At 42.8% G+C, this 15,620-nt stretch overlaps 1 protein-coding gene across 1 annotated transcript in view; it reads left to right on the top strand.

The window, feature by feature from the left end:
- The window catches only part of LOC310935482 (extracellular calcium-sensing receptor-like), a gene marked incomplete at both ends in the record, with an annotated part of 132,380 nt that overhangs the window by 75,202 nt on the left and 41,558 nt on the right, over positions 1-15,620 (top strand). The gene's annotated exons all lie outside the window — the stretch shown is intronic.

Here is a 15,620-nt window from a genome sequence, read left to right as displayed (position 1 = left end):
GACAGAACATATACACAAAGACAGTTTCATTGTTGGAAATATAACTTGAGCTGCAGGTAATCCACCAGTTATTGTTGACACTGCTCCTTCGTTTAGATGAAGTCTTGTGCTAAGTCCAGCATGGTTCTGCCCGAAGTTTGAATAACACTTCTCTGTGAAGCGGTTAGCACACACACAGAGTTTTTTGGGAATGTAGCAGCTGCATTCCCATCAAAAATAAAAGATATCCACTCCACTTTTCTGTCCTCATCGACAGGAAGAATGTGGAGTGTCTGGTGTTGGTTATTACAACCTAATACAGAGCAAACATTCGCTAATTCATTATGAAACATGTTCTCAATCGATAAGCTCCAAAGACAGTTCATATTATACATACATTATAAAGCAGTTTTTAGTTGTTAATGTCATGTCCAAAGCCACTGCATTCAAACATGTCCTTGCTAAAGTTTCTTGGCTTCATCTCCACCCAGACAGACATTTTAATGACAGCCAGTAGAAGTTTGGAGTTTGCAGGGAACAGACACATCACACCAAGAATGGTTTCTCCCTGTAGAACACATTGCTGGAAGATGTGTTGTAAACACATCCACTGTGCAGTTAAACTGTACTAGAGAAAAGGTGACAGTAGTCATACCACTCTGCACTGGCTGAAATTTAGAACAATTCAGTTCAAGTCTTGTGGCACTTTCTCTGGAAACCGCTGAAGTGTAAAAATTTAAATTTTTTCATATGTAGAACCTTCTCTTCTTTTTTGAGGGCAGTTTATATAGATATTGTTATATAATATAAAACATGTTTACAGTTTTAAACTGTCAGGCACCATTATAGATTTTTTAGTTTTCTCATCATTCATAGTAAAGTTACCATGAACAGCTGGGAATCTACACACAAGGTTGATACATGGCATGCCAGTCTAAAGGTGTGGTGGTATAATCCAGTTTTTAACCACATAATACATTTAAATAATACTCCAATTGTTCAAAGAAATAATGGCTCTTCAAAATTTAAACTTAAATTCCTTCTACGTTGAAACAAACTAAGAACAAAACTTACATCTATTGAGCAAAACTCAATGGCTCCTGAGACTGTATCTTTTCCGTGGAGACACACACTCCTGATTTGCATTTGAACAGATCAGAGCATGGTCATTTACATGTGAAAACCTTACCCGCTCCTAGGAGCAGGAGGGGTGACTTTCTCACCTAGACTGCAAGTTTACGGCAATTCCTGGCAGTTATCGGCAACTGACTGAAACACCCAGTTGACTGGGAGTTTCACAGCAATTCTCAGGGACGATAACTGCCACAAAATCCCTCTTTTCATGCAGTGTGTCAGACACTCCAGGAATTTCTTAGAGACATTAAGTCCTGGATGACCTGTAACTTTCAACTTTTAAACTCCGAAAAAAATGAGGTCATTATAGTCGGCCTTAGAGAAAAACTTTATGACCACATTGTCACTTTATGAAAATTCAAAACATTCTGTCCTTAAAGGACGCTGAAAAACTAGTTCATGCTTTTGTTACATCTACATTACATTACTGTAACTCATTATCACAATATTCCAACAAGTCTGTTAAAACCCTTCAGTCAGGAAAAAAACAAACCCCATGCTCCGATATCCTGTCTATGTACAGTGCCTTTAGATAATATATGTAACGATTTGGCGCTATATACAAATAAAATTTAATTGAATAGATGAGGACGGTGAACAGGACAGTAGAACAGTGGCACGAGCCACCACTAAGAGTACAGTATAGTTTTTGCTCCTACTGCCTCAAAATTATTCAACATCTCATGAAATGAAACAGAATAAAGCTATACCTTGCGTGAGTAGCCATCAATGGAACCAAAGATAACCATGTTGTATCTGATGGATGATCAGAAACATCACTTTAATGTGACAACTGAGGTATTATATATTGCACCTGCCATATGCATTAGCTTATAAGAGCAAAGTTTACCTGATAAGTTTGTGATTGGTGTTTATGTGCACAAGGTACTATGTGCATGGAACTGAGTATCTTCTACTGCACATCCCAGCTGCCTCATTCGCGTTAGTATGCCGAGGCTGTCGACACAATGCTTAGAAGCTCTCACACGGTCCCATCGGACTCGATGGCCAAGACCCAAAAGTATCCCTTGACTGCTCTGTAGCCTGAATGTGGAGCTTCGCGTTTAATTTCAGTGACAAGTGCATCAAGTTCTGCATCTGTACAGGTACTGTACAGTCCCCGTTATGAGAGGTTATGGTCAGCCATACGGCGGTACAGTGTGGAGCGCGAAACCACAAGAAAATCTGCAATTGTAGACATGGGTATCATACATTCAAGTCATCTCCCGAGTGGGGATCGCAAAAGAGATCCTGACTGATCAGGGCACATCTTTATGTCACGTACACTACGCAAGTTATACGATTCGGACTAGTGTGTACCATCACCAGACCGACGACCTGGTGGAGCGGTTTAACAAGACACTAAAGAACATGATTCGTAAGTTTGTGCACAAGGACAGCTGTAATTGGGATAAATGGTTGGACCCTCTGTTGTTTGCAGTGCGGGAGGCTCCCCAGTCCTCCAAGCTGTTTTCGCCCTTTGAACTCCTGTTTGGCAGAAAGCCTCGGGGTGTCTTGGACCTGGTTAAGGAAAACTGGGAGGCAGGTACAAGCACCAACAAAAACGAGGTACAGCACGTCCTGGACCTGCGAGCAAAACTCCATTCACTGGGTCAGTTATCAAGGGAGAATTTGCTCCAGGGTCAGGGACATCAACAGTGGCTGTACAACAGGGACTAAACTTAGACAGTTTTAACTGGCAGATAAAGTGCTTGTATTACTACAATCGTCTATCTCCAAATTACTAAGTGGCAAGGACCATTTGTGGTCACACAGCGAGTGGGGGCTGTTGACTATGAGGTTGTGCATTTTGACAGGGGCGGTCCAACACAGATTTACCACCTCAAAATCCTAAAAGCCAGGAGGGAGGTGACGTCTGTTTAATAATACTGGACCAATCAAAACATAATATGCTGGAACACAGCTGTAAAACATTGTAAACAGTAGTAAGTAGATGCATCATGTCGTTCGGAATCACGGCTAAATAGGAATAATAAATAACAAGTAGGGCTGAACGATATATCGCATTTGCGATAGTATTGCGATATGATCAAGTGCAATTTTCTAACCGCAAAGGCTGCGATTATACGCTGTTCATGTGACATGCGCATGTAAAACATGTGATGTAATCAAACGAGATCGTCTAACCACAAACGCTGCACTCTGGTCACTCTGCTCCCTGCGCGCTCACATGCGCGCGTTGCAAAGGACGAGTCACGGCCCGTTTTTGTGAATGGAATAGGTGAGGGCGGGTCGGTAAGGTGACTATGGAGCTTCGGCCGCTGTCCGAACAGCTGTTCAGTGACTGTGTGTGTCCAAGCGTGTGTGTGTGCGCGTGTGTAGTGCGAACGAGCTTGCGCTAATGTTAAGAACGGGGGTGGACACAACAATAAGCCGTCTACACGATTGAAGACGGCATCTCACCCAGTCAAGATCCTGCACTCTGGTGGACACAACAAGAGCAGGTTCAAAAACCTGAGCCGTCTGGAGACACACCTGTGCCAGCGGAGAGGTTCTCTCTGCTCCGCTTTTTTTTTTACCCTCATTTTTATTATCGCTGCTTTGATGTTCAATAATGGACAGTTTTTGAGCCTAAAACGACGTAGTACACTGTAGAATAGTTAGTTTCCACCCCCGCATTGCTGTGGTTGCTGCTGCTGTTAAAAAAATCGACCCTTGGACCTCGACAATCGACTCTCAAAATGTCTGAAATTCCCATCCCTAGTTACGCCATATGAACACACTTCAAAACGGGTTGTGTGTATATTTTATTTATTTATTATTATTATTATTACAATATTTAATAACTGTCTAGCAGTTCACAGATGTCGAAAAACTGAGTGTGGTAAAGCCACATATTTTTATAAATATGTGTGTGTATATATATATATATAAATAAATATCTGCAATCTGCACTTTGTTTGACTTGTGACTGACTATCATTTTAACACCAGGGTTCCTTCTCAGCACTTTATGTTCAGATGTTTGTAAGTTCCAAATATGCTATTGTGATTGAAGTAGTTAAATAAAAATAATTTATTCATGCATCACCTCATGTCATCATAACAGAGGTCTGTCTTCCAGGAAAGAACAGTTTATTTTTAATGTAATATAGTATTGGCCATACTTATGATGTATTGCTTGTCTTTGTTTAATAATACAGAAGATTAAGACCTTAAAAAAATAATCGCATCGCAATCGCAATATTGGCACAAAAAATCGCAATTAGATTATTTTCCATAATCGTTCAGCCCTAATAATAAGAGCACCAGAGTACAGTACGCACACAGTACGGCTGTTCACTGTGTTTCTTTCATTCATTGCCACAAAACAACTTGCAGACACACGTCAGATTGCTAAATGCTAAAATAGCAGTCAGACATAAATATATATATATATATAGATATATATATTTATATAGTTGTATAGTTGTTTGTTTGGCGTAATTTCAGTTTTGTACCTTGATACTTCTTCCCTGCTATACCTCAGAGTCTATTACAGGCTTAGACCTTGTAATTAGCATGTAATTAGTATGCTTTTTCCACCACTGAGATCAGCAGTACAACTGGTGAATGTAAACTTTTAAACACCACAGTTCAGAGATATTGTATAAACATGTATCTCATCACCATCTGTTCTCACACACCATGGAGTGCACCAGTCGTCCAGAAGATTTATGTTCCAGCCCCCACCATGACCACTGTGTTCCTAATGTATTTATTTTTATTTTAACTTTATTTTACTAGGGAAGTTCCATTGAGATTAAAAACCTCTTTTTCGAGGGAGTCCTGGCCAAGAGGCAGCAAATGTTACAACGTTACAATATACAAACTACAAATAAAAGTATGAAAAACAGTTACAAGTAAAAGATGTCGTCTCAAGTGCTCTCACTCTGGATTTAAAAGAATTCAAAGAAATCAGTTCAGTTAATTTCCAGTCTTTTTGCAGCATGTTCCAGGTAAAAGGAGCAGAGTATACAAAAGCCTTTTTTCCCAGGTATGTGCGGGCAAATGGAACAGAAAATAACGGAGTCAGGGCTCTACAGGTAGTTATAAACCTCAGAGAAGCATGATAAACAGTGTCAATCTTACTCAGATATTGAGCTGAGGCATTCAGATACATCAGGTCTCCATAATCTAAAATGGATAAAAAAGTTGCAGTGACGAGACGCTTTTTCACCTCAAAAGAAAAATAACATTTATTTCGCTAGAAGAAACCCAATTTAAGTTTGAGTTTCTACACAATGTAATAAAGTATAATCTTGTTTATTGATGGAATCACACGGAGACACATCTGGGTTGGGTCAACTTCTATTTACTTCCTCCATATACCTTTTCAGGTTAACCACACCACAACACTGGTAACATACTCCACCTAGTGGTAGGAGTCATATATACACATACATCACATCTTCCCTTTTCTAAGATATTCCCCAAACTCATCTACCTATTGACTAAACATTTCACAGTTTAACAAAGTCAACAACTGCTTTGAAACACTCATAATAAAACACTATGAAATACTGTTTGAGTGCACTTTCTAATCTTATATAATTTCTGATATAAAACCAACCAGAATAAATATAAATTGCTTCATCCACACTAACTACTTCAATCAAACTTAACCAAAAGTCTTACATTAAATGACTCTCACTACATACTTAAATGCTGCTTATCACTGACAATAACGGTTTGGTCTCTTAATTGGCCTGCCACACCTTGACCTTTTAACTGGTTCTTCTCTATTCACAGTTGGTGTCACCGTCCCTTCCAGTGGTGATTGCACTGGTGACTGTGCATGTGATGTCATTGGCCTATCAGTCTCTTCAAGTGTACTGGTGACGGGATAAAAGTCCTCCACATCTACAGAGCGTGATTTTGGAAAAGTCATTTCTCTGGTTTTCAGCAGGTGTCGCCGATTTCTCCTGTAGGTGTTTCCCTCTGGAGTTTGGATTATCACCGACCTGGGGTTGTCATGTGTTGTCACGAAGACTGCTGGTTGCCAGTTATCTTTGACTCTCACTCTCACCTTCTCTCCGTCCATCAGAAGCGGTAACCATCTTGCTCCTCTGTCAAAGTACTGCTTTTGTTTCAGCTGCCTCTCCTTGATGTCATGGTGAACATTGTCATACAGCTGTGGTTTCAGCAGCTGTGCTGATGTTGGCAGTTTAGTTTTCAGTCTTCGACCCATCAGCAGTTGGGCAGGGGACAGTTTCACTCCATCCAATGGTGAGTTCCTGTATTCCAACAGAGCAATGTACGGATCACTTTGGCTCTCTTGTGCTTTCTTCAGTAAATTCTTTACTGTCTGTATTGCTCTCTCACTTTGTCCATTCAACTGGGGGTATCCCGGACTGGACGTGGTGTGTACAAACTCCCAGCTCTCTGTGAATGTCCTGAACTCAGCACTTGAAAATTGTGGACCGTTGTCTGACATGACCTCGTCTGGAATGCCATGTCGTGCAAACATCGATTTGAGAGCTGTCACCACATGTTGGCTGGTCGACCCAGTGAGTTTAGCAATTTCAGGATACTTTGAATAGTAGTCCACACACAGCAGATAATCACCTTGCTCATAGTGGAACAGATCTACTCCAACCTTTGCCCAGGCTCTCTCTGGAATGTCATGGCAGATGAGTGGCTCTTTAGTGCTGCTCCGCCTGAATGTGTTACAAACGGCACACTTCATTACAACCTCTTCAATCTCCTTAGCCATGTTAGGCCAGAACATGACGTCTCTCGCCCTTTCTTTACATTTGACAATTCCAAGATGAGCTTCATGGACTCTCGCAAGCATGTCTGCTCTCAAGCTACTCGGAACGACAAGTCGCGTGTTCTTAAATAGCAGACCATCAGTACAAGTAAGTTCCTCTCTGAATGTCCAATACTTTCTGATGTCTGCCAGTATATGTTGTCTTTCTGCTGGCCATCCTGCTTGGACCATATCCATAACCATCTGCAATTCCTCATCAGCCGCCGTTTGAGTTCTGAATGTGTTCAGTTTCTCTTCTGTAATAGGTAGTTGAGATGTGAGCAGATGGACTTGTAGTTCATCTTCCAGGAGTTGCTCTGTTTCCTCTCTCAGGTAAGCTCGACACAGCGTGTCTGCAATGTAGAGCTCTTTCCCAGGCTTGTAGCTGACCCGCAAATCATAGGGTTGGAGGCTCATCAGCATCCTCTGGAGTCTCGGTGGAGCCTTCTGGAGAGATTTCTTAAACACAGTCTCTAACGGTTTGTGGTCTGTTTCAACATGCACTGTCTTGCCATATACATATTGTTTGAACTTCTCACACCCATAGACAATCGCCAAAAGCTCTTTTTCTATTTGTGCGTACCTCTTCTGACAGTCAGTCAGCGCTCTTGAGCCATAGGCCACCGGCTGTCCATCCTGGATTAACACTGCTCCCAGACCTTCAGAGCTTGCGTCGACAGACAGTGTTATATCCTTTTTCACAGCAAAATACCTGAGCACCGGGGCTTTGCTCACAAGCATCTTCAGCATTTCAAAGCTTTTCTGCTGTTCCGCCTCCCAATGCCAGGCTACGACACTCTCCAGGAGTTTCCGGAGCGGTGCACTCACGTCAGAGAGGTTTGGGACAAACTTTGCCAGATACTGAAGCATCCCTAAAAACCTCAGTAGACCTGCCTTGTCTTCTGGTTCTGGCATGTCCTGTATAGCCCTGACTTTCTCTTGGTCTGGTTTCACTCCCTCCGCAGACAGAATGTGGCCGACATATGTGATCTCTGTCCTTTTGATCTTACATTTGTCTTTGTTTAGCTTCAGGTTGATGCTCGTGATCCTGTCCATCAGTGCTCTCAGTCTCCTTTCATGCTGTTCCTCGTCTTCACAGCACACTAAGATATCATCCACTATGTTTACAACTCCCTCCAAGCCTTCCAATCTCTGTGCAATGCACTTCTGAAACACTTCTGGAGCCGAAGACACTCCAAAGGGAAGTCGCAGGAAGCTGTAACGTCCATACGGGGTGTTAAATGTACATAACTTGGAACTCTCCTCGTCCAACTGTACTTGCCAGAAGCCGTGATTGGCGTCCACTACAGAGAAAACCCTTGCATTTGGCATCACTGCGATGATCTCTTCAGCTGTGCGTAGTGGATGGTGTTCTCTTTTTATAGCTTTATTGAGATCTTGGGGATTGATGCAGATTCTCAGTTTGTTTGGTTTCACTACAGTGACCATACTGTTCACCCAGTCTGTGGGCTCAGTCTGCTTTACAATAACTCCAAGATCCTCCATCCTATCCAGTTCCGCCTGTATTCTGTTCTTCAGTGCTATTGGCACTTTCCGTGGTGGGTGAATGACCGGAGTGACATCTGGATTGAGCTGGATGTGGTGCAGTCCTGGCACACACCCTAGACCATTGAACAGATCATCATATTCACTCAGAATGTCAGTATTGTGTTTCTTATCTACACTGTACACTCTTCTGATTAGTCCTAGTTGTGTGCAGGATTCTCTTCCAAGGATAGCAGGTGAGTCTCTCTCTATGATCTGGAATTCCAGCTCATATTCCTTGTCTTTGAAATCACACTTGAGCTTTGTCTTGCCCTTTGTTGCTATCGTGTGGCCAGAGTAAGTAACAAGCTTACATCCTGACTTCTGTAGTACAGCATCCTTGTTTGAGATTCTCTCAAAGTCTCTCACTGACAGCACGTTTATGGGCTGAAATATGTGCCACCAGAAACTGAATTTGAATCGTTAAACTTGAATAATTGCATTAAAAAACTGAATTTGAATCATTTATATTTGAAATTGAATTGCTAAACTCGAATAATTGCATTAAAAAACTGAATTTGAATCGCATAATTTGAATTTGAATTGCTAAACTTGAATAATAGCATTAAAAAACTGAATTTGAATCACATAATTTGAATTTGTATTGTTTCATTTGAATTATTGCATTGAAAAACTGAATCAAATCAAATTCAACACTCCATATCTCTTCGTATTCGGTTCTCACGATTCAGATTCAGTTCTCACAATTCATGACTGTAGCTCTATCCTACCGGTAAGTTTCACTTTACGTTAGTTTGTTTACTTGACTGGGTTTGTTTATGTGCTACTGGTTAGCAGATGAGAGGCTGACAAACTCTCATCTCATCTCTCATTGCTAAGTTAACGTTAGCCTACATTTACGTTACCTTAGCTGAAGCAGCCAGATAGATCTGAGTTTGTCAGCCTCTCATCTGCTAACCAGTAGCACCTAAACAAGTCCAGTCAAGTCAAAAAACTAGCGTAAAGTGAAACTTACCGCTAGAATAGAGCTACAGCCAGTGGTTAATGAAGCCGTCGTGGCAGCTCTTTGGTTTGAAATCAAGACGAACACATTATTAATTCATTCGTCTGTTAACCTTTCCTGCTTTCCTGCAGTGATTCTTAAAAAATATATGGAGGATTGTGGTCTCTGTGATGCTTGGCGCTCCCGGAACCCAGCTACGAAAAAATACACCTTCTTCTCACCGGTACACAACTCATACTCACGACTTGACTTCTTCCTGACCAGCAGCTCAACTTTAGCAAATATTGCAGACACCAATATCCACCCTATCACTATCAGTGACCATGCACCGGTCTCACTAAACATAACTATAAAGGCAGTTACCCCACCAAACAGAAACTGGAGACTTAATACATCTTTGCTAAATGACCCAAACTTCATCAAATACATCGAGGACGAGTGGGCAACCTTTCTGGAGTTCAATAACCTACCAGGAACTTCGCAATGTATCCTGTGGGAAACGGCTAAAGCAGTAATAAGGGGTAGAATAATCTCCTTCTCCTCATTTAAAAAGAAGAAAGACAATTCACTAGAAATAGAATTAGAACAGAAAATTAAAACACTGGAGACTGCTTACACCACCTCTACGCTTAGAAAACTTCGAACATAGTAACAAATCCAGTAGGTTTTTAGCTAACCAACTTAAAATAAATAAGGAAAAAACAACTATCCATTCCATAAAAGGTCCTGACGGGAACTTAACCCACGCACCGGAGGAAATAAATAACGTCTTTAGAGATTTCTACAAAAACTTATATTCTTCCAATAATACCTCATCTAGTACAGAGATAAACACATTTCTAAACTCTATAAATCTGCCAACACTTAACAATGAACAGATCAGCACCATTGAATCTCCCATTTCAACGGTAGAACTCTATGATGCCCTCCACCACATGCCAAACAGGAAAGCCCCAGGACCAGACGGATTCCCAGCGGAATTCTACAAAACATTTTGGCCCATACTGGCACCCATATTTCATAAAATGGTAATGGGAATTAAGGAAAGTGGCACTCTCCCCCCACACATAAACACAGCACATATCTGCCTCCACCTCAAACCAGATAAAGACCCCTCACTCCCATCCAGCTACCGACCAATCTCACTCATAAATGCAGATCTTAAAATCATCTGCAAAGCCTTAGCGAGGAGACTGGAAAAAATCACCCCCTTCATAATTCACCCAGACCAGACAGGGTTTATCAAGGGCAGACACTCAACAAATAATACGCGCAGGTTAATCAATATAGTAGACTATTGCACAATCAATAAACTTAAATCAGCAATTATGTCACTAGACGCAGAAAAAGCATTTGATAGAGTAAACTGGAAATTCCTTCTTGCGACAATGGATAAATTCGGATTCAAACAAAACTTTGTCTCCTGGATCAAAATTCTTTATAGTTCACCCAGTGCCTCGGTCAGGACAAACGCTCAAACATCTCCAAGCTTCAAGCTCCAGAGAGGCACCAGACAAGGTTGTCCACTCTCCCCCTCACTGTTTGCCATATTTATAGAACCACTTGCAGCTGCAATTCGAGAAAATGGAAATATCAAAGGTATTCAAACAGAAAATCTGCACCACAAGATAAGCCTATATGCGGATGATGTATTACTCTTCCTTCAAAACTCACAAAACACTCTCTCTGGTACTATCTCACTAATCAATAAATTCTCAGCAGTCTCAGATTACTCAATAAATTGGACAAAATCAACTATTCTACCGATCAACTCCGACTTCAAAACATCTTTACCGACTCCTTTGAAATCAGGCAACATTAAATACCTGGGAATTAGTTTATCCTCTAGGATCTCAGATCTAACTCAACTAAATTATACACCGCTACTTAAAACAATTGAAAATGACCTCCAACGATGGACCTCTCTACCCATATCACTTATGGGTAGAGTCGCCACTATAAAAATGATGATCTTACCAAAAATTAATTACCTCTTCTCTATGATCCCCACCAAACCTTCACCAACCTGGTTTAAATCATTAGATTCAGCTACCACAAAATTCCTGTGGAAAAATAAACCAGTACGTATAAGTCTAAAAACCCTTCAAAAAGTAAAAACCTGTGGAGGATTAGAACTTCCAAACTTTCATAATTACTTCCTGGCTAATAAACTACAGTATGTCCAAAAATTGATAAAACCTGACCCACTGGACAATCAATGGTTAGACATAGAAAAAACATTCTGTAATTAGAACAAGGTTTAGAACTAGTAAATGGGAACTAGAACTACCTCCAATAATAAATCAATTTCTAAACCTCACATCTCCCAGAAGATTATCAAAAACGTATGCTCTACTGACAGAAAATGACACAATAATCTCCTTACCAACTAAAAAATGGGAAACAGACCTATCATCTATCATAGCATCAGCCCAGACGAAACTTTTTTGAGACAAATATCAGCTAACATGTTCAAAATGATTAAAACCCCAGACTTACAACTCATACAATACAAAGTTCTACACAGAATACACTACACAGGACAAAGAATGTTCAGAATGGGGTTTTCACAATCAAACACCTGCTTAAACTGTAATGAAGACAAAGCTGATAATTACATTCATGCTATATGGATGTGCACACCTGTACATACATTCTGGTATAAGATATGTGAGGACCTATCAGCATGCCTAGACCACACTATACCACCTGTGTCCCGCCCGCCTCCCGGCTGGGCTGGGGTCGGTGGTTTGGGCTGGGGGGGCGGTTGTGGAGCTCCGGGGCGCTGGTGGCTGTGGCAGGTAGTTGGGTCGGCTGTCGGTCTGTCGGGGGGAGCCCCGGGGGACCTGGCCGTGGCTCTCCATGACTCCTGGGAAGGGTGATGGTGGGCGGCGAGCTGGTCGCTCGGCGGGGGCTGACTTTGGGCGCCCTGCCCTGGGTGGACGGTGGGTCCCTGTGCCGGGTGGGCGTGGGGTCCGCTGTGACAGGTCTTACGGCCTCTGACCCATACCTGTGTGAGGGGGCTTGCCCGGGGCGGATCCGGGACCCTGCTGCCTCCTGTTTCTTGGGGGCCCCCGGCTGGGATCCCTACATGAGCCTCTGCCGGTTCCCCTCTGGCGGGGAAGTCGTTTGGTTGGCTCCGGGGTAGGCGTCGGGGATAGCTGTGGCGGGCTCCGGCCTGCCTCCTGGGGGGGCGGTCTGGGGGAGGCTCTACTGTCCCTGGTGATGGGCTGGGCTGCCCTGGGGGCCTGGGTGGGTCCCGGGTGTGGGGACCTGGGGCCTCAGGACCTGCCTCGGCGTGTGGTGGGCTGGTCTGTGCTCGTGGTGCCGTCGTCTCCTGCCCCCTCGGGGCGTGCTCTGCGCGTGGGGGGTGCCGGCTCTGCGGCACCCTGCCCTGGTCCTGTGCGGGGTGGACTCGCGGCTGGCCCTGGGTCGGGCGGCGGCGGGTATCTCCGGGCCCGGGGGGCTGGTGGACGCCCCGTGTGCCTGGGTTACCGCCGGTCTCCTTCCGTGGGCTGGGGGGCGGCAACACGGTTTCACCACGGATTCCCGACCACACCAAGTGACAACCTCCGCACATACATATATATGGATGCGCGAATACACAGACATACAGATACACACACAGACAAACTCTGGTTCATGATAGAACCAATATAAAATGATACAACCGTTATAAACAAGATCACCTTATCTATATGTGGTTGTTAACAAATTCTAATGGTACTGTAATACAAATGCATATCAGTGCTATTAATGTTGTACTGTTGTCATTACTGCCTTAGTGTGTTATGCTACTAATTTCTATCTAGTGTCTCTCTTTCCCTCTCTCTCTCGCTCCCCCTCTCTCCCTCCCTCCCTCCCCCTCTCTTTTCTCTCCCTCTTTCTCCCCATCTCTCTCACACCTCCCTTGTCTGTCTGTAACTTTTATCCTATTCACTGCTACATCTGCTTCGTCGTGTAGTGCTTTCATGTGACTTTGCGTTACCTCACTTGCTCAACAGATATCCACAGCTTTTATCAGGTTTAAATCCGTCTCTCTGAGCAGTCTAGCTCTCACAGTGGCATTGCTTATGCCACAGACTACGCGGTCTTTTATCAGCTCATCTGTAAGCTGCGCAAATTCACAATCCTTCGCCTTGTTCTTTAGGTCCGTTACGTAGGCATCAATTGTTTCGTTCGGCCCTTGGACTCGAGTAAAGAACACGTGCCTCAGATAGGTGATCACAGTAATCTCTAAACATGTCCTTAAGTCCGTTAAAACCATCCACATCTTCATCAAAGTCCATGGTATTAAATACCGTTATCACTTCATCTCCAGCAACATGAAGGAATGTCGCACATTTTACCTTCTCACTCTTCTCCGCGATGCCCGTCGCGATGAGATAGAGTTCAAACTTCTGAATCCACGTTCGCCAGTTCTCTGCCAGATTTCCCTCGAAGCACAGACTGGTCGGAGGCTTTAATTGTTCCATTTTTGACTTCTGACACCATGTAATAAAGTATAAACTTGTTTATTGATGGAATCACACGGAGACACGTCTGTGTTGCGTCAACTTCTATTTACTTCCTCCATATACCTTTTCAGGTTAACCACACCACAACACTGGTAACATACTCCACCTAGTGGTAGGAGTCATATATACACATACATCACACACAAGATTGTCAATGTGGGGCTTGAAGGTGAGGGAGTCGTCAAGCAAGACACCAAGATATTTGTATGTATCAACCACCTCTATGACATTTCCCTCAACAGTGAAGAAAACAGGGTTCCTCTCCTACCATGAGCCTCTGGGTATCTGCTGACAACCACCTCAGTGTTGGGCACATGTATCTGTGTTGTTGTTCTGGGCATCTTCATCAATCATCACAGCACACCTATAGTTTGTGCCAACAATTCAGAACTCAGTTTTCTTCTCTTGGTGTCGCTGAAGTTCTGTTTTCTCTACTCTTCATTGGACGACCAAGATTATGGACTTGCCAACTAAGACATGCAGCATTTGGCATCAGCTTTGTGCTTTGTGTCTCATGTATCCTGGTGAAATCCATGGTGTTTCTGGCTGTGTTCAGGGCCTCCAAACCAGGAGGTGAGTCCAGTCTGAAGTGGTTTGGTGCTGTGCAGCAGAGAGGGACAGTTCTGGTTCTGACTTCTGTTCAAGCAGCAACATTTTTTTGTTTTGTTTAACCCTTCCTGTCCAGCAGGGAGTCCTACCATCCTGGGGCCTGTTTCACAAAGCAGTTTCAACAAACTCTGAGTCTAACCCTGAACTCTGAGTTGATCTACTCTGAGAAAGGAAACTCTGAGTTTTCGGTTTCAAAACAGCTGATTTGAGTTAGTTTGTTCAACTCGGAGTAGTTTCACCTCGAGTTAAGCGCGTGCGCCACAAGTATAAAAAGACAGCATGAATGGAGCCCCGTTTCAACGAGTCACCATGACAACGAGGAAGCGGAGGGTGACGTTATTCACCCACTGGAGTTGGAAAATATTAATGCGTGAATTTGAGCAAGTTTTTAGAAGGAAGTGTAACAGCAGCAAAAGAGAGGGAGACGACGTCGGAGAGAACACTGATGATGATGATGAGGAAGTTTAAATGTCGTCCTTTGCACAATCACAATAATATTACAGCGGGAAACTGCTTGAGTTGTAGATTATTAATTTATTTAATTTAGGTGTAATCCCGTGGGGGAGAAGCGCAGTTGGCAGCAGTTTAATATGAAACATAAAAACATTGTTCAAACAGGTAAGACCTCGGTATAATCTCATGAGATTAACCTCATTTTGATCATGTTTTACATGAAGTAAATATGAAGTGGCTGTTTGACTGTACAGTTGTTTTATCCCCAAAATAATGATGTTTTCACACATAAATGACTTCTCATTCTTTATATCACGTTCAAGTGCTCTGCATCTATGACGTTCTATAAAAGAAACGTGTAAATTTGTAAATTTGTAAGTACATTTTTTTTTTTTTTTTTAAACCGCAGCGCAACACACAATATCTGCTGTGATGTGAGAGCGTGACTCCGGTTGTTAATGTTGAAATGTAAGGACTGATTAGGTTGTGAATGTAAATGATGAACTGTGACGTGAAACTGTACCGCTCAAAAAGAAAAGTAGCGCAGTAATGCTGCACCTTCATCCACGGGATCACTGTCAAAAGCACATGGTTGTGAAAATAGTCTCCACCTAATATAACTTGTAATGTAGATGACAGAACAGACTTCAACACTCCCCAGGACTCAT

This window comes from Microchirus variegatus (genome assembly GCF_963457635.1).
Source record: "Microchirus variegatus genome assembly, chromosome: 13".
In the NCBI taxonomy this organism is placed as follows: Eukaryota; Metazoa; Chordata; class Actinopteri; order Pleuronectiformes; family Soleidae; genus Microchirus; species Microchirus variegatus.
The sequence above is the reverse complement of the archived record's forward strand: the minus strand, read 5'-3'. Positions and strand labels throughout refer to the sequence as shown.